Source organism: Mauremys reevesii, unplaced genomic scaffold (genome assembly GCF_016161935.1).
Source record: "Mauremys reevesii isolate NIE-2019 unplaced genomic scaffold, ASM1616193v1 Contig160, whole genome shotgun sequence".
Taxonomy (NCBI): Eukaryota; Metazoa; Chordata; order Testudines; family Geoemydidae; genus Mauremys; species Mauremys reevesii.
In genome coordinates this window covers 55,392-73,442 of record NW_024100783.1, presented here as the reverse complement: position 1 = coordinate 73,442, position 18,051 = coordinate 55,392, and the positions used below count along the sequence as shown (strand labels likewise).

General features: G+C 46.1%; 1 long non-coding RNA gene across 1 annotated transcript; it reads left to right on the top strand.

Moving 5' to 3' along the window:
- The first annotated feature begins 441 nt into the window (after positions 1-441).
- LOC120393201 lies at positions 442-18,039 on the top strand. The gene is made up of 3 exons (XR_005591940.1): positions 442-484; positions 16,073-16,196; positions 17,979-18,039. It is a non-coding gene; the product is annotated as an uncharacterized LOC120393201 (long non-coding RNA).
- Positions 18,040-18,051: the final 12 nt, after the last annotated feature.

The window sequence follows — 18,051 nt, the reverse complement described above, 5'->3', positions numbered from 1 at the left end:
TAATAAAAAGAAATGCTCCTCTCTGTCATTTTGCCAATCAATGTGGGAGAAGTTGCCCAGGAAATAGACCACAGCAGCAGACATCAAACAGCATGCAATGTGCTAGACAGCTCCCATCAGACAGTCTACAGCAGACATCACATACACGGGCCCAGATTCATCTCTCATGTAACTCCTTTGGCTTCAATCACCAGAGGTGAATCTGGCCCCTGGGACTTGTATATCTAAGGGGCTCTTCCATTAGACATGTGATTCCTTTGCTACATGGAGGTCAGATGCTTTGGAGAGGGATTTTAGTGACAATTAAACCTGTTTAAGAGGAACTTTTGGGAAGGATTTTCTGGTACTAACTCTGTCCATTCCCCTGCTCTGCCAACAGCTCCTAAGGACATGGTTCAGTTCGGGGAAAGAGTGGGAGAGAGAACGGGCCTTGCAGGCCAGCACCCAGCTGCTGACTGTCTATCAAGAGACAGTTCATAGCACAGTGAGTATAGCTGTACTCTTCCTTGAGCTGACTTCCCTGCTTACGTCAGATCTGACACTCAACGCAAATGCATGAAAAACTCTTCCAGGACAGCAGCTGGGATCTCAAGGTGACTAACATCCCTCTGCTTCCGTGAGTGAGAGGTTTACACAACAATGCTGTGACCACACTGCGGGCAGACTGCAAGAAGTAGAGGGAGACAACCCCCAAACTGATGGCTTATTCTATCATTAGATTCACCAAGTCAACAACAAAAGAGCTTCCACCCTAGTTAACAAGATGCCAAACATGGTCCCCTTTTTGGCATTCCAGACCTTGGCTCCCATCTAAACATCTCTGTCTTGGAAGACGGGGGAGGGATAGCTCAGTGGTTTGAGCAGTGGCCTGCTAAACCCCAGGTTGTGAGTTCAGTATTTGAGGGGGCCATTTAGGGAACTGGGGTAAAAATCTGTCTGGGGATTGGTCCTGCTTTGAGCCAGGGGTTGGACTAGATACCTCCTGAGGTCCTTTCCAACCCTGATATTCTATGTCTAATATAGTGAGGGGTTACTGGAAACCTGATTCACCATATGTGGGGTTCACTGATCATAAAGGCCCAGATGCTTATTCCCAGGTCAATGTTAATCTCTGGTCTTCACCAAATAGCACGCTGTCAGCCAATCCTTAACTAAATCTAAGATTTATTGTTAAAAGAAAGAAGAGTTACAAATGGTTAAAAGATCAATATCCAGACAAGTGACTTTCCATGTTCATAGTTCAGGATCACAACAGTGATGGAATAAACTGCTGGTTTGTAAAAGTCTCTCTGGAATCATCCCAACAGATCAGAATCCAAAGGCAGCTTAGATGTAAAGTCTGTTAGTTTTTCCAGGCATTTTCCAGGTTCTTCCAAATGATTATTTGGAAGATCTCTGTCCTATGGCTTACACTGTCCCTGTTCAACATTTAAGCAGTCTAGAGATGATAGGATCAGGCCCGAGCCTTCTCTTTTATAGCTATTCTACCAGGCTGACAAGCCTACCTCACAGAAATTGTCACAGAAGGCCCTTCCCCCAATGCGGATGGCCTGTTGTACTTTGCTTTGAAGATAATCTTCTATTTCCTGTGCATACCCAGTAAACTAGTTACATTCATTCACATAAGGTAATTAGCCGTTCTTCCATTATAACACAGATAGTTAAGCTGAAGATAATGTAGAAATGATTGGTTTCCTGAAGTGTCTTACATCTTTGATTTTAAGGCTAACTGAACACCTTGCACACATAATTAAGGCAATTAAGCCATGAAAGGGAATTAGCATCTACAAGCTAATTTACTTACATTGTGAAACTTCTAACCGAGTATAGATAACCACAGACAAATACACTTAGCATCTATTGTTCATTTTTGAATGAGTTGATGATTGCTAGTCTAATACATCTCTTTGAAATTCACATGCACGTGAACTGTCTTGACACAGTAGAAGTGCCTCTTGTTAAGTTATTATGGGTCATACACAGGTTGACTGGTCTGCCAGTGTCACAAATGCATTCTTGGTTCTTATGCTCCCAGGATGCTAAAGCTGAATTTCTATGTAATCAGCTAAGATCATAAACCATAAGAGTGGCTATCCTGGATCCCCCAGAAGAATGGTTGACCTACCCAGTATCCTGTCTTCTGACAGTGGTGGGTGCCAGATGCATCAGAGGGAATGAACAGAACAAGGCAATTGTCAAGTGAACCATCCCCTGTTGGACAGTCCCAGCCCCGGCATCTGGCAGTCAGAGGTTTAGAGACATCCAGATCATAGGGTTGCATCCCTGACCATGTTAGCTAGTAGCCAGAGATGGACCTATCCTCCGTGAACTCATCTCATTCTTTTTTGAACCCAGTTATACTTTTGGCCTTCACAACCTCTCTGTGGCAATGAGTTCCACAGGTTGACTGCATTGTGTGAAGAAATGCTTCCTTTTTTTTGTTTTAAACCTGCTGCCTATTAATTTCATTGGGTGACCCCTTGTTCCTGTGATATGTGAAGGACTAAATAACACTTCCTTATTGACTTTCTCTACACCAATCATGATTTGATAGATCTCTATCATAGTCCCTCTTAGTCGTCTCTTTTCCTAGCTGAAAAGTCCCTGTCTTTTTAATCTCTCCTTATATGAGAAGTTGTCCCATATGCCTAATAATTTTTGTTACTCTTCTCTGTATTTCTTCCAGTTCTAACATATCTTTTTTGAGGTGAGATGAGCAAAACTGCATGCAGTATTCAAGGTGTGGGGGTACTGTAGATTTCTATATCTACAGTATAATGATATTTACTGCCCAGGGCCGGCTCTACAGTTTTTGCCGCCCCAAGCAGCCGGCTGAATTGCCGCCCTGCGGGGGGGGGGGGGCAATTCAGCCGGCTGCTTTAGCCGCGGCTGGGATTTAAAAGGCTCTGGGCTCCCCGCCACAGCGGGCAGCCCAGAGCCTTTTAAATCCCCGCCGCGGCTGGGATTTAAAAGGCTCTGGGCTCCCCGTCGCTGAGGGCAGCCCAGAGCCCTTTGATTCCCCACCGCGGCTGGGATTTAAAGGGCTCTTGGTTCCCCGCGGCTGCAGGCAGGGGCGGCTCTAGGATTTGCGCCCCTGGGGGGGGCGCTTTGGCGGTTGCCAGTTGGCGGCTCCGGTGGACCTCCCGCAGGCATGCCTGCGGGAGGTCCACCGGGGCTGTCTGCCGCCCCCTGGGGGATGCCGCCCCAAGCGCGCGCTTGGCCCGCTGGTGCCTGGAGCCGGCCCTGGCTACATGCCACCTCCCTCCCCTTCTGCTCAGGAAAACAAAAATTTTATCCTAATGCTGTTGGTTCACCAAACCAGGCCTACGGCTTTGGCCACAATTCAGTGGCACACAGCCAGAAATGTAGCAAACAGGAAATGAAAGAATTCAGTCCAAGAAAACTCTGCTAAAATAAAATAACTACTTGGTGTGAATTCATTTCCTGAGCTCTAGTGAAGTGACATTAATGTATTCTCCAAGTTCATCTTTAAAAATCTTGCTTGCTAATGCTCAGGAAAATTTGGAGTCTGAAAAATAAATATTAGTCCAAGGTACTGATCAGAAATGGTTAGATCATTTGCATTTATTAATTTGTTGCTGCTGGATGGATTCAGGCTGCTAAGGGTTACATTTTCACAGTGCATCAGCTGAGAGAGTTGGTGCCATTTGGTATATTTTGAGAAGGTGCCCTTTATCCAGAAGGTAACAGCAGATTTCCTAGTTGTTTTTTAACTTTATGCAGAACCTGGTGACTTTTCATTTAAGCTTATGATGGAACTAATAGAGCATCAAGCTTATCTTAGCAGTGTATTTGCTTTGATGGACCTTGTAGTTTGCACTAATGCATTTTATGCCAATGTTGGCAGTTGAACACAGTGACAGCAAAAGTTAGAGTTTTTGTTATAGCATTTGATGTTAGCTATAGGAACAGCCCAATCCTGGCACTAAAAGATTAAGAGATGATAGTACAATAACTTGTGAATTTTAAATGAGATCAAAACCAGTTGCTGTCACCATTTCTTCCTGGTGTGTTCTTGCATGGAGGTCTATCCAGTGTGGAAACCTCCCCTGGACATTCTCTTCATGTTGTTTTCATTTGTGCTGTGGTAACAGTGAATGAGAAGAAGCAGACATGGAAGAGTGGCACTGGTCAGAGGTCTAACCAAGCCGCACACCTACTTTCTCATTTATTGTTCTGGTTGGATCACTACCCATGCTGGGTTTGAACATACAGTCCATATGTTCAAAGCCTCCTACGTGGATCTGTGCATTATTGTGTGAAAAGTTTTTCTCAGTCTTTTGACTTTATCCAACCAGAATCTCATATTCAGCTCGAATTGTTTGCTGAATGTTGAGTCTCTAAAGTGCAGTTCCAGTCAGGAAAGGGAGGGAGGAGTATAAAAGTATTGTTCAGGCATGCAGGTGTGAAATCAGGAAGGCCAAATCACACTTGGAGTTGCAGCTAGCCGGAGATGTTAGGAGTAACAAGAAGGGTTTCTTTAGGTATGTTAGCAACAGGAAGAAAGTCAAGGAAAGTGTGGGCCCCTTGCTGAATGAGGGAGGGAACCTAGTGACAGAGGATGTGGAGAAAGCTAGTGTACTCAATGCTTTTTTTGCCTCTGTCTTCACAGACAAGGTCAGCTCCCAGACAGCTGCACTCTGCAGCACGGTATGGGGAGGAGGTGACCAGCTCTCTGTGGAGAAAGAAGTAGTTCGGGGCTATTTAGGAAAGCTGGACGAGCACAAGTCCATGGGGCCGGATGCGCTGCATCCGAGGGTGCTAAAGGAGTTGGCTGATGAGATTGCAGAGCCATTGGCCATTATCTTTGAAAAATCATGGTGATCGGGGGAGGTCCCGGATGACTGGAAAAAAGCTAATGTAGTGCCCATCTTTAAAAAAGGGAAGAAGGAAGATCCAGGGAACTACAGGCCAGTCAGTCTCACCTCAGTCCCTGGAAAAATCATGGAACAGGTCCTCAAGGAATCAATCCTGAACCACTTAAAGGAGGGGAAGGTGATCAGGAACAGTCAGCATGGATTCACCAAGGGCAAGTCATGCCTGACTAACCTAATTGCCTTCTATGACGAGATAACCGGCTCTGTGGATGAGGGGAAAGCAGTGGATGTACTATTTCTGGATTTTAGCAAAGCTGATACAGTCTCCCACAGTATTCTTGCCAGCAAGTTAAAGAAGTCTGGGCTGGATGAATGGACGGTAAGGTGGATAGAAAACTGGCTAGATGGTCGGGCTCAACGGGTAGTGATCAATGTTTCTATGTCTAGTTGGCAGCCGGTATCAAGTGGAGTGCCGTTCAATATCTTCATTAACGATCTGGAGGATGGTGTGGACTGCACCCTGAGCAAGTTTGCAGATGACACTAAACTGGGAGGAGTGGTTGATACGCTGGAGGGTAGGGATAGGATACAGAGGGACCTACACAAATTAGAGGATTGGGCCAAAAGAAATATGATGAGGTTCAACAAGGACAAGTGCAGAGTCCTGCACTTAGGACGGAAGAATCCCATGCACTGTTACAGACTAGGGACCGAATGGCTGGGTAGCAGTTCTGCAGAAAAGGACTGAGAAGCTGAATATGAGTCATAGAATCATAGAATCATAGAATTCAAGATCAGAAGGGACCATTATGATCATCTAGTCTGACCTCCTGCTAGATGCAGGCCAGATCCACCCACTCCTTTGCAAGCGACCCCTGCCCCATGCCCTCCAGGGCCACTGCCAATCTTCCGAGCATGCGGGCAAGATTCTCCAGCCATACCCTCTGGAAAAAGGTTATATCATATCATTGACCCATTGTACTATTTACCAGTGTGGCATTTAATTGACCTATTGACTAAGCCCGTTATCCTATCATACCATCTCCTCCATAAACTTATCTAGCTTAATCTTAAAGTCGTGGAGGTCCTACTGTTTCCTCGGTAGGCTGTTCCAGTATTGCACTCCCTGATGGTTAGAAACCTTCGTCTAATTTCAAGCCTGAATTTCCTGACTGACAATTTATATCCGTTTGTCCTCGTGTCCACATTAGCACTGAGCTGAAATAATTCCTCTCCTTCCTGGTATTTATCCTCTGATATATTTAAAGAGTGCAATCATATCTCCTCTTATCCTTCTTTTGGTTAAGGAAAACAAACCGAGCTCCTCAAGTCTCCTTTCATACGACAGGCCTTCCATACCTCGGATCATTCTAGTGGCCCTTCTTTGTACCCGTTCCAGTTTGAATTCATCCTTCTTAAACATGGGAGACCAAAACTGCACACAAAACTCCAAATGAGGTCTCGGACTAGCACCTCCTTATCCCTACTAGAAATACCTCGCCTAATGCATCCCAAGACCGCATTAGCTTTTTAAACAGCCACATCACATTGCCTACTCATAGTCATCCTACGATCAACCAGGACTCCTAGGTCCTTCTCCTCCTCCGTTACTTCCAACTGGTGCGTCCCCAGCTTATAACTAAAATTCTCGTTAGTCATCCCTAAATGCATAACCTTACACTTCTCACTATTGAATTTCATCCTGTTACTAATACTCCAGTTTACAAGGTCATCCAAATCTCCCTGGAGGATATCGATCCTTTCCCAACTTGGTGTCATCCGCAAACTTTATCAGCCCACTCCTACTCTTGGTTCCCAGGTCAGCAATAAATAGATTAAATAAAATCGGACCCAAAGAGGAACTCCACTGGTAAACCCTCCAACCTGACAGTTCCCCTTCAATACTACCCTCTGAAGTCTCCCTTTAACCAGCTCCTTATCCACCTCTGGATTTTCATTTCGATCCCCATCTTTTCCAATTTAACCAGTAATTCTTCATGCGGTACCGTATCAAACGCCTTACTGAAATCCAGATATATTAGATCCACCGCATTTCCCTTGTCTAAAAAATCTGTTACTTTCTCAAAGAAGGAGATCAGGTTGGTTTGGCACAATCTACCTTTCGTAAATCCATCCCAGTAATCTATCCCAGTTGCCATCGGCCTCATGCTCCGGAACCACTCTCTCTTTTAAGATTTTTTCCATGACTTTGCATACTACAGATGTTAAACTAACAGGCCGAATATAGGAACTACATTAGCTAATCTCCAGTCAAGGTAAACCCGACGTACAACCCCGAATTTAGAGACTTATTAAAATATAAGCTACGGGCTAGCAATATCACTTAATATTCTAGGATGAAGATTATCCCCCCGATTTACTTCCGTTAAGTTGTTCAAGTTTGGCTTCTACCTCAGATACCGTAATGTCTACCCCATATCTTCATTCCCATCGGTCCTCTATCACTATTCCTTAGCCCTTCATTAGCCTCATTAAAGACCGAGGCAAAATATTCGTTTAGATATTGTGCCATTCCAAGATTATCCCTAATCTCTAAAGTTTTAAGCGGTCCCACTTCTTCTTTCTTGGTTTTCTTCCTATTTATATGGCTAAAAACCGTTTGCTATTGGTTTTAATCCCTTCGCTAGGTCCATCTCCACCGCCTTTCTCACTGCTTCCCTACACCCTCTGACCTCAATAAGGTAGGTTTCTTTGCTGATCCCTCCCATTTTCCACTCCTGGTACGCTTTCTGTTTTTTCTTAATAACCCCTCTAAGACGCTTGCTCATCCAGCTCGGTCTAAAACTGCTACCTACGAGCCGTTTTCCCCTTCTCAGGATACATGCCTCTGACAACTCTTGCAACTTCAGCTATTGATTATCCTCCCTTAGTACTGCCTTCAGCAGCGAGGACTGAACTGAGCTGCCTATAAAGGGACACTTTCTTTTCCTCCACTGCCTTTCTGGGAGTTTGGAATACTAGCTCATTTAGCTTTCACACACCCAACTGGGTAGATGAATGAGAGGCAGAGTCTGGGAATTGAAGCGACCTGTGTCCCCCTTTGCTGTAAGCTGAATAAGCAACAGGCTGTCATCTGCTGTGTTCTGCTCATAGAATGAGAAAGAATGGCTGATTTATCACAGGACAGTCAACCCAGGTCTGTGCTGCTGAAAGGAAGAGCAGGCTCTCCATTTATAAAGATCCAGTATCCTCCTGTGGCATGTCCTATCAGAAATCCTGCTTTGTGAATTGCAGCCAATGCTAAATCTGCTCCAAACAGGCGCTTCAACAGTTATTTTGCAAAGCTTGGGGCTCAGCTGTGCGTTGTTGCTGATGCTGCAGAGAGCTGACTCACTCATGACATTGAAAGACTCTAGAAGTTCTTTTAAGGGAGCAATGGCATGTGCACTCTAACCTTCTGCTTTCCTTTTCATGTCCTCTCTAATCCAGAAACCTGTACTAATTGCAGTTAGATTTATGAGCATAACCCGCAATTCAATCCCGGTATGTATTAATTGCATCACACTCCGTCACAGCTGCATCCCATCATTGTGTGTAACCCTCCGCTCATTCAAGCACCATGCCACAGGCTCTTGTCTGACTCTGCCCATTAATTCCTGTGCAGGCCCCACCCCAGTGACTGACTTTTCATTTCTCTCTCAGTAGGGAGCACCCTAAGGTCCCTCTCTCCTGGAGGAGGCGCTAGAGCAGCAGTAGGAACTGATGCCCAATGGTGGTTGAAATAGCCCTCAGCAACTGCAGTTGGTTACTGCAATCCACTGGTCCCCTTCTCCAAAGGCTGCTCTTGTACTCTGTCTGTGTGCACTCTCCTAGTCACGCCACTGCTCTTGCATGCTGCTCTTTGGAGGGGTGATTTGACCTTCTCAGAGAGGGTGGAGGGTCAGCACTAATAAATGAAAATAGCTGGGGGAATCCTCACCACTTAGCCAACAGAGGCCTCTGTTTGCTGCAGAGTTCTCTCCTGAGTCTCTAATTAACCCTGCTTCAGTCAGCTTTGCCATTGTTGTCCTTTCTATTGTGTTCCTCGTTCCATTCATTTTCTCTTCATAGAATCATAGAATATCAGGGTTGGAAGGGACCTCAGGAAGTCATCTAGTCCAACCCCCTGCTCAAAGCAGGACCAAACCCAACTAAATCATCCCAGCCAGGGCTTTGTCAAGCCTGACCTTAAAAACCTCTAAGGAAGGAGATTCCACCACCTCCCTAGGTAACCCATTCCAGTGCTTCACCACCCTACTAGTGAAAAAGTTTTTCCTAATATCCAACCTAAACCTGCCCCTCTGCAAATTGAGACGATTGCTCCTTGTTCTGTCATCTTCTACCACTGAGAACAGTCTAGATCCATCCTCTTTGGAACCCCCTTTCAGGTAGTTGAGAGCAGCTATCAAATCCCCCCTCATTCTTCTCTTCTGCAGACTAAACAATCCCAGTTCCCTCAGCCTCTCCTCATAAGTCATGTGCTCCAGGCCCCTAATCATTTTTTTTGCCCTCCGCTGGACTCTCTCCAATTTATCTACATCCTTCTTGTAGTGTGGGGCCCAAAACTGGACACAGTACTCCAAATGAGGCCTCACCAGTGCTGAATAGAGGGGAATGATCACATCCCTCGATCTGCTGGAAATGCCCCTACTTATACAACCCAAAATGCCATTAGCCTTCTCGGCAACAAGGGCACACTGTTGACTCATATTCAGCTTTCCTCGTCCACCGTCCTTTTCTGCAGAACTGCTACCCAGCCATTCGGTCCCTAGTCTGTAGCAGTGCATGGGATTCTTCTGTCCTAAGTGCAGGACTCTGCACTTGTCCTTGTTGAACCTCATCATATTTCTTTTGGCCCAATCCTCTAATTTGTCTAGGTCCCTCTGTATCCTATCCCTACCCTCCAGCGTATCAACCACTCCTCCCAGTTTAGTGTCATCTGCAAACTTGCTAAGGGTGCAGTCCACACCATCCTCCAGATCGTTAATGAAGATATTGAACAAAACCGGCCCCAGCACCGACCCTTGGGGCACTCCACTTGATACCGGCTGCCAACTAGACATGGAACCATTGATCACTACCCGTTGAGCCCGACCATCTAGCCAGTTTTCTATCCACCTTACCGTCCATTCATCCAGCCCAGACTTCTTTAACTTGCTGGCAAGAATACTGTGGAGACTGTATCAAAAGCTTTGCTAAAATCCAGAAATAGTACATCCACTGCTTTCCCTCATCCACAGAGCCGGTTATCTCGTCATAGAAGGCAATTAGGTTAGTCAGGCATGACTTGCCCTTGGTGAATCCATGCTGACTGTTCCTGATCACCTTCCCCTCCTTTAAGTGGTTCAGGATTGATTCTTTGAGGACCTGTTCCATGATTTTTCCAGGGACTGAGGTGAGACTGACTGGCCTGTAGTTCCCTGGATCTTCCTTCTTCCCTTTTTTAAAGATGGGCACTACATTAGCTATTTTCCAGTCATCCAGGACCTCCCCCGATCGCCATGATTTTTCAAAGATAATGGCCAATGGCTCTGCAATCTCATCGGCCAACTCCTTTAGCACCCTCGGATGCAGCGCATCCGGCCCCATGGACTTGTGCTCGTCCAGCTTTTCTAAATAGTCCCGAACTACTTCTTCCCCCGCAGAGAGCTGGTCACCTCCTCCCCATACTGTGCTGCAGAGTGCAGCTGTCTGGGAGCTGACCTTGTCTGTGAAGACAGAGGCAAAAAAAGCATTGAGTACACTAGCTTTCTCCACATCCTCTGTCACTAGGTTCCTCCTCATTCAGCACGGGGCCCACACTTTCCTTGACTTTCTTCCTGTTGCTAACATACCTAAAGAAACCCTTCTTGTTACTCCTAACATCTCCGGCTAGCTGCAACTCCAAGTGTGATTTGGCCTTCCTGATTTCACACCTGCATGCCTGAACAATACTTTTATACTCCTCCCTGGTTATTTGTCCAATCTTCCACTTCTTGTAAGCTGTTTTTTTGTGTTTAAGTCGAGCAAGGATTTCACTGTTAAGCCAAGCTGGTCACCTGCCATATTTACTTTTCTTCCTACACATTGGGATGGTTTGTTCCTGCAACCTCAATAAGGTTTCTTTGAAATACAGCCAGCTTTCTCGACTCCTTTCCCCATCATGTTATTCTCCCAGGGGACCTTGCCCATCAGTTCCCTGAGGGAGTCGAAGTCAGCTTTTCTGAAATCCAGGGTCTCTGTTCTACTGCTTTCCCTTTTTCCTTGTGTCAGGATCCTGAACTCGACCATCTCATGGTCACTGCCTCCCAGGTTCCCATCCACTATTGCTTCCTCTACTATTTCTTCCCTGTTTGTGAGCAGCAGGTCAAGAAGAGCTTTTACCCTAGTTGGTTCCTCCAGCACTTGCACCAGGAAATTGTCCCCTACACTTTCCAGAAACTTCCTAGATTGTCTGTCTTTACCTGCTAGTTCTGTTCTTTTCTTCCCTCCCTTCTGTTTTCATCCAAGCCCTCCTTTTTCCTTCTCTGTCCTCCCTCACACCTCTTCCTTTACTCATGTATGTCTGCTTATACACAGTACCCCCTCCGAGGTGTTCCAGCTGCTTCAGTTCTGCCACCATTTCACACCGCAGTGGATGGATGCCCCACAGATACCTGCCCCAGCTAATGCAGCATGGCTGAAGCAGGGTAGTGCAGCGCTAGGAGCATTCTAGGAGAACTAAGCAGGAAATGAGGCCCCACTTTTCCTCTCGCCCCTCCCTACACCAGATGCACCGTGCTGTTCAGAACTTGGCACTTCCAACCTTCATCTTTTAATTTATGGATCCAATTGATGGATCTTTTATTTTTTCCTCACTCCTGCTACAGTCTGAAGCCCATCAGAAGCAGCTACTGCCTGCCTCTTGCTTGGCAGGATGGTCACGTTGTGATGGATGAGGGGAGCAGTCTTTGCAACCGAACTTTAATGGGAAAGATGTCTGTTTACTCACAGCCACAGTATCTCCACACCCTTTGACATACTTAGCAATGCCAAGCATTTGGGGACTGATTAGAAGATCAGAATCTGAGCTATGCTGCCTTTAATTTCTTGTGTTGGTTGACGTATTCTGCAATTCCTTCATTCATGTTCGTGTCTGTGCTGCAGCATTCTCATTAAGGGTCTGTCTGTAGGAGCCTGTATTGTGCTATGCATCTTTAAAACACGCACACATTAAAGAGCAGCTGTGTCCTTTGCCTTTCTCAGATGGGTCCAGCAAAGTGCTAGCTTGATTCAGGTGAATAACAGAGGCATTAAGCCAAGGCACACTTACATTGACTACAAAGCTTTTAGCTTTTGACTTTCTCCATCAGTAGCATTAATGTACATGATATAGTTAAAGTCACTTTTACCCTAGAGCATCTCTTCCAGAAAGGCATCCCGCTCTTGTTTTGAAGACATCAAATGCTGGAGAATTTACCACATCCCTACGTTTGTTCCAATGGTTAATCACCATCACTGTTTTTTTTTTTATAAAAAAAATGCCTTATGGCATGGATGGAATATGGGTCCTGGGTGACTACTGGGACTGTTGCTACCTTTGCAAATGGAGACAGGTGGTGATGCTTTATCTTCAGAATTGAGGTGATATGATGCCCCGATGGTAGTTGAGCCTCTCCTGGAGGCTAACCTTGGAACAGCATTGGCCCCAACCATAGAGCAGGATGCTCTGCTGCTAGAGAATCATGGAAATGTAGGGCTGGATGGACCTTCAAGAAGTCATCTCCCCACGCTGAGGCAGGACCAAGTAAACCTAAACCATCCCTGACCAATGTTTGTCCAAACTGGTTCTTAAGAACCCCCAATTTCAGGGATTCCACAACCTCCCTAGCTAACCTGTGCCAGTGCTTAACCATCCTTAAAGTTGGAAAGTTTTTCTAATATCTTACCTCAATCTCCCTTGCTGCTGAATAAGGCCTGGGCTACACTAGTGGGGGGTGGGGGTTTGAACTAAGATACACAACTGCAGCTAAGCTATTCGCGTAGCTGAAGTCGAAGTATCTTAGGTCGACTTATCTGGCCATCCTCACGGCGGCGAGTCGACTGGTACGGCTCCCCTGTCGGCACCGCTTACTCCTCCTGCCGAGGTGGAGTATGGGTGTCGATTAGCAGAGCGATTTATCGCGTTCAGACGAGACGCGATAAATCAATGTGCTATACATCGAACACTACCCGCCGATGCGGTGGGTAGTATAGACATACCCTAAGCCAATAACTTCTTGTCCAAGCCCCAGTTGACAGGGAGAACAGTTGATCACCATCTCATTATAACAACCAAGACTGTTCTCTTCCCTCTCAGCCTTCTCTTCTGAAGACTAAACATGTCCAACCTTTCGTCACAGGTCATGTTTTCTAAACCTCTTACCATTTTTCTAGCTCCCTGGAATCTCTCCAATTTGTCCATATGTTTCCTAAAGTGTGGTCCCCAGAACTGGACACAATACTTCAGATGAGGCCTCACCAGTGATGAGTAGATTGGAATAGTCACTTCGCATGTCTTAGAAATGACAAACACAACAAAATGCCCCAATTTGACATCCAGCTCAAAAGAGAAGGGGGGAATAAAAAAAGAGTCTGCAGAATCCCATCTGGGTCTGCTCACTCTATCCCCAAAATACATGATGAGCAGCAGAAAGTGCAGTGTGTAGGGAAAGGTGCTGGGGTTGTGATTGGGGCACCAGATTCTTTAGATTCAGGAATCATTAAGTGGGACAAAGCAGTATCTGAAGTTCTAGCAGTACAATTTGTATTGACATGAATGAGATTTGGACAGCTCAAAGCCTGTGCAGCTAGGGCCAGCTCTAGCTTTTTTGCTGCCCCAAGCACAAAAAAAAAGGGGGTGGCTGGACTGCCGAAGCAAAAACAAAAAAAAAAACAAAAAACCACCAGCCGCAGGGAGCGTGTGGAGGGTGGTCAAGACGGCTCGCAGGGGGATGAATGGTGGCGCCCACCCCCTGTAGGCAGCCAGGCGCTGCAGCCCGCTCGCAGCTGGGCGAGACGGGCTCCCTCCTCCGGCCTTGGGGTGCCTCTCCTGGGGGCTGCAGGAGGTGCTGGCTCAGCCACTCCTTTAAAGGCGGCTCAGCCGGGCCGGGCTCAGAGCGGCATGGGAGGCGGAGGCGGGTGCAGGCAGCGGGGAGTGGCACGTCCCGGGGAGCCCGGCAGCACGGTGAGCGGTGGGGATCGCTAGTTCCTGCCTCCCACCCCCACCCCCGGGCCGGAGTCCGTGCCCCGGCTGGGCTGGGACTGGCGGAGCGTGGGGAGCCAGCCGGGGGCTCCAGAGCTGCAGACCGGGCTGCCAAAACAAAAAAAAAACCACGGCAAGGTGGCCGGAATGCCCCGCCCCAAGATTAGCCAGAATTCTGCCCCTTACAATGTGCCGCCTCAGGCATGTGCTTTCTCGTCTGGTGCCTGGAGCCGGCCCTGTTACTGCCTTATTATCGATCCGCTTCCTAATGGTTCCTAACATGTTGTTAGCGTTTTTGACGGCATGTGGAGCAGATGCTTTCAGAGAACTGTACACAATGACTCTGAGGTCTCTTCTTTGAGTGATAACAGCTAATTTAGACCCCATCCGTTTGTATGTACAATTGGGATTATATTTTCCAATGTGCGTTACCCAGTTCAGTACAGGAATCAGAGGCACAATGTTACCAGATGTGCCTGTTACTTTGGGGAGGCTCATTAATTAGGGTTACTCTTCTGTGGGGGAAGGGAGGGGTGGGGCGGTTCTGTAATTTTATTAATGTGCTGCTTATGTCACTTGTGTGTTCTACTCCTTCCTTCTACAAGTCCCCTCCCAATGGAGCTCTCCTGCAGGACCTAGGTTCCCCAGGGCTAATAACTAGAACTAGACAAACATGCGCACACACTAGCAGAGCAAGTCAATCAGCACTCCCCAGCTGATCCCCCTCATATGTCCCTGTGTTCAGTGGGCTGGGTTAAGCAGCACTTTCAAGCTGGTACCCTCATGCACCCCTGGTCTCAACAGGCTGGGTTCAGCAGCACTTTCCACTGCTCCCCGCACCCACCTATGTGCCCCAAGTTTAACACATTCCTATCACACTTTCACATTACAATTGTACGGGTAGTAACACACTTGATGAGCAAACCCCACAGTATTTTGGGGCACTACAGGGATCTTTAGCTTAGATACAAGAAGTGTTGCTGCAGAGTAAATGGGGGAAGCTAAAAACACAAAAATCTCAAATTGATAGAGAGAGAGAGAAGCAACCAGCTGACCCATAACAGTTATTGATTGAATCATAGTGATAACCACACCAGGAGGGCTAAACAAACATAGCAGCTACATTTTAAAGGTTAATACCTGAGGTAGGAAAGAAAACAGAGAGAGAGAGATGGATCTCACCCACTCCATGAGGCTTGAACTGGTCGGGGTTCCCAGGTGATGGTGGTAGCTCAGGGTCCTGAGTGCTGGAGACAGGCAGAGCCCCCAGCACGATCAGTCAGGAGGTGGAATCCCAGTGGAACTGATGCAGAGTTTGGGTCTATACATCAGAACCCTTTCTTGGGCATAGGTAGGGGAGTTTGTAGAGAAAATACAGTGGTTGAAGGGAGAACACTAGATTTGTTTATGGGTAAACTGATGGCTCAAGGGTTTTCTTTAGGCTAGACAATAGGAGCTGATCATTCTTGGCTATGGGTGTTGTTTTCTTCCGGGGAGCTCACAAGGCAACTAGGCTGCTTCAGTATTTTGGGATATGAGTCAAAGATTTATTACTAGAATTGGTCTGATAATTGCTGAGCTGAGTGTGTGCAGGCGTAGGTTCATTAGCATCTGGAGCAGGGATTCCCATGATTCAATGCGTCCCTGCTTTCTGGTCCCAGAGTTCAGTGCGGTTCTCTGTTCTTCATTCTTTATGCTAATCCCTATTCCATCTTTCATGCAGTTGAGGCATGCGGAGTTGTCTCTGTTCTTCATTCTGTATGCAAATGGAGATGTCTTAATCTTGTCACCCTTGTCAGGAGGCGTCTAGGTATGTCTCCCCAAACCCTTCATTGTTCTCTGCAAGCCTTTTCTCTGATCGGTTTTGGTTCAAACAGAGATGGGAATTGGGGGTGTCCTTCATGAGTCACACAAGCTAGATACTGTGCCCTGGTTCCCCAAAAACACAGAGCTGACTGGTATCAACAATAAAGATGGCAAGTGAAGTCTAGTACAGCTGGAGAACGTTCATTCTTCATTCTTTTTTAATTAGACTCAGGAAACTTTTCATCAGTTTGGATCTCTGATTGGAGCAATAGCACCATACAGCTGTGATTCACTGGCCACGTCTCGTCAGTGGGTGTTTGACTGTATCAGCTGCCTTCTCTGTATACAAGGTGAGGAGACCATTAGCAGGTATAAGTAATTCTTCCCCATTAGCAGGTATAAGTAATTCTTCACCTTCTTTCACTGTTGTAATGTCCATTTTTTGCCTCTCTAGTTCTTTCTGTCCTGTCTGTTGGCACTTAGATAACAGAGTGGTGGGCATCTTGTAAATAGCTCATTAGAAGAGACGATTATGATGTGTAAAGAGTGTGGCACACTTCTGGGAACTGTACAAATAATAAATGGTCTGCACCAGGTAGATAACTGCTCAGTTCCTTAGAGCTTCTCTACACAGGGACACTAAGGAGAGTTAATCCAAATGAACTAAAGGTGTAAATTTTAAAGTGTCATTAAACACGTGTGGATGCTCTGATTCTGAATGAAAATGGCCCTTCTTAATTTTAGTGAATTACATGAATTAAACTAACCTGAAAAAGGCCCCTTTAATTCTAAATAAGTGTGTCCCCAGAGGTGTTTAATGAAGTTTAACTAATGCAGTTTGAAAATGAATTTGGATTAGCTTTCTTGACTATCTCCATGTAGACAAGCCCTTGGTACTAAACATTTTCATTCTCTTTACCCTGCCACTGGCTGTATTGGAGGGGTTTCCTGGACTAATTCTTTAAACAAAAAGTTCTTGCAGCAGCCCTCTGTCATGAGCATTCAAAGCTATTGGAGTAAGTGTAGGCCATTTTCCCATTTGTGAAAGAGTGGGACAGGGGTTGGCAATCTATGGCACGGGTACCGAAGGTGGCACGTGAGCTGATTTTCAGTGGCACTCACACTGCCCAGGTTCTGGCCACCAGTCCGGGGGGCTCCGCATTTTAATTTAATTTTAAATGAAGCTTCTGAAACATTTTAAAAGCCTTATTTACTTTACATATAACAATAGTTTAGTTATATATTATAGACTTATAGAAAGAGACCTTCTCAAAACATTAAATTGTCTTACTGGCACGCGAAACCTTAAATTCGAGTGAATAAATGAAGACTCGGCACAGCACTTCTGAAAGGTTGCTGACCCCTGGCGTAGGATATTCTTTTCACCTAATGGTTAGATGTAAAGGGATAGATCTTGGTTATTATTTAAGGCCATTTCCAATTAGGGTGACCAGACAGCCAATATGAAACTCATGCAGGACTGGGGTGGGGGATAATATGAGCCTATATAAGAGAGAGACCCCAAAATCGGGACTGTCCCTATAAAATTGGGACATCGGGTCACCCTATTTCTAATTATTATTAATCAGTCCTAAAAAACAGTGTTGGTGATTCAGAAACAGAACAAGGGACTCCAGTCTTTGAGTGTACAACATAGAAATCCCAGCATTGTTTAGAAGTGACGGATGAGCCTGGGTTTCCTGCCGAAGGTTTTGTCAAGCCCCATCTCGTTTACAACGAGAGTTTGGTGGAGGGATTCACTTCTACATTGGAACCCCTCACATCTACCTCCATGAGTTGTACTTGAATGTGAGATTAGATGTAAATAGTGAGAGCAGAGAGGCTACTGAAACCAGACACCCCCAGAAAGCTGCTCCAAGCTGAATACGGTGCTTGTTCAATCCTGTATCAGTCACAATAACATACCACTACTGTTAACTTTCAGACATTTAGGGTGTAATCCCGACTCCATTATAGTCAACAGGAGTTTTGCCGTTGACTTTGATGGGGCCAAGATTTTACACTATGCTGATAACAGCCTAGCACATGGATCCTCCTGTATGAATATCCATGCAGTAGAGGTTCAGTTTCATTAGTCGTTACAGTACTTTTTTTCCTTTTCTCCACTCCAGGCCAGCCCATGAACCTGGGGTCAGCGGAAGAGGAGCTGAGATGTCTCCATGAAGAACTAACAGCAGCTCCGGA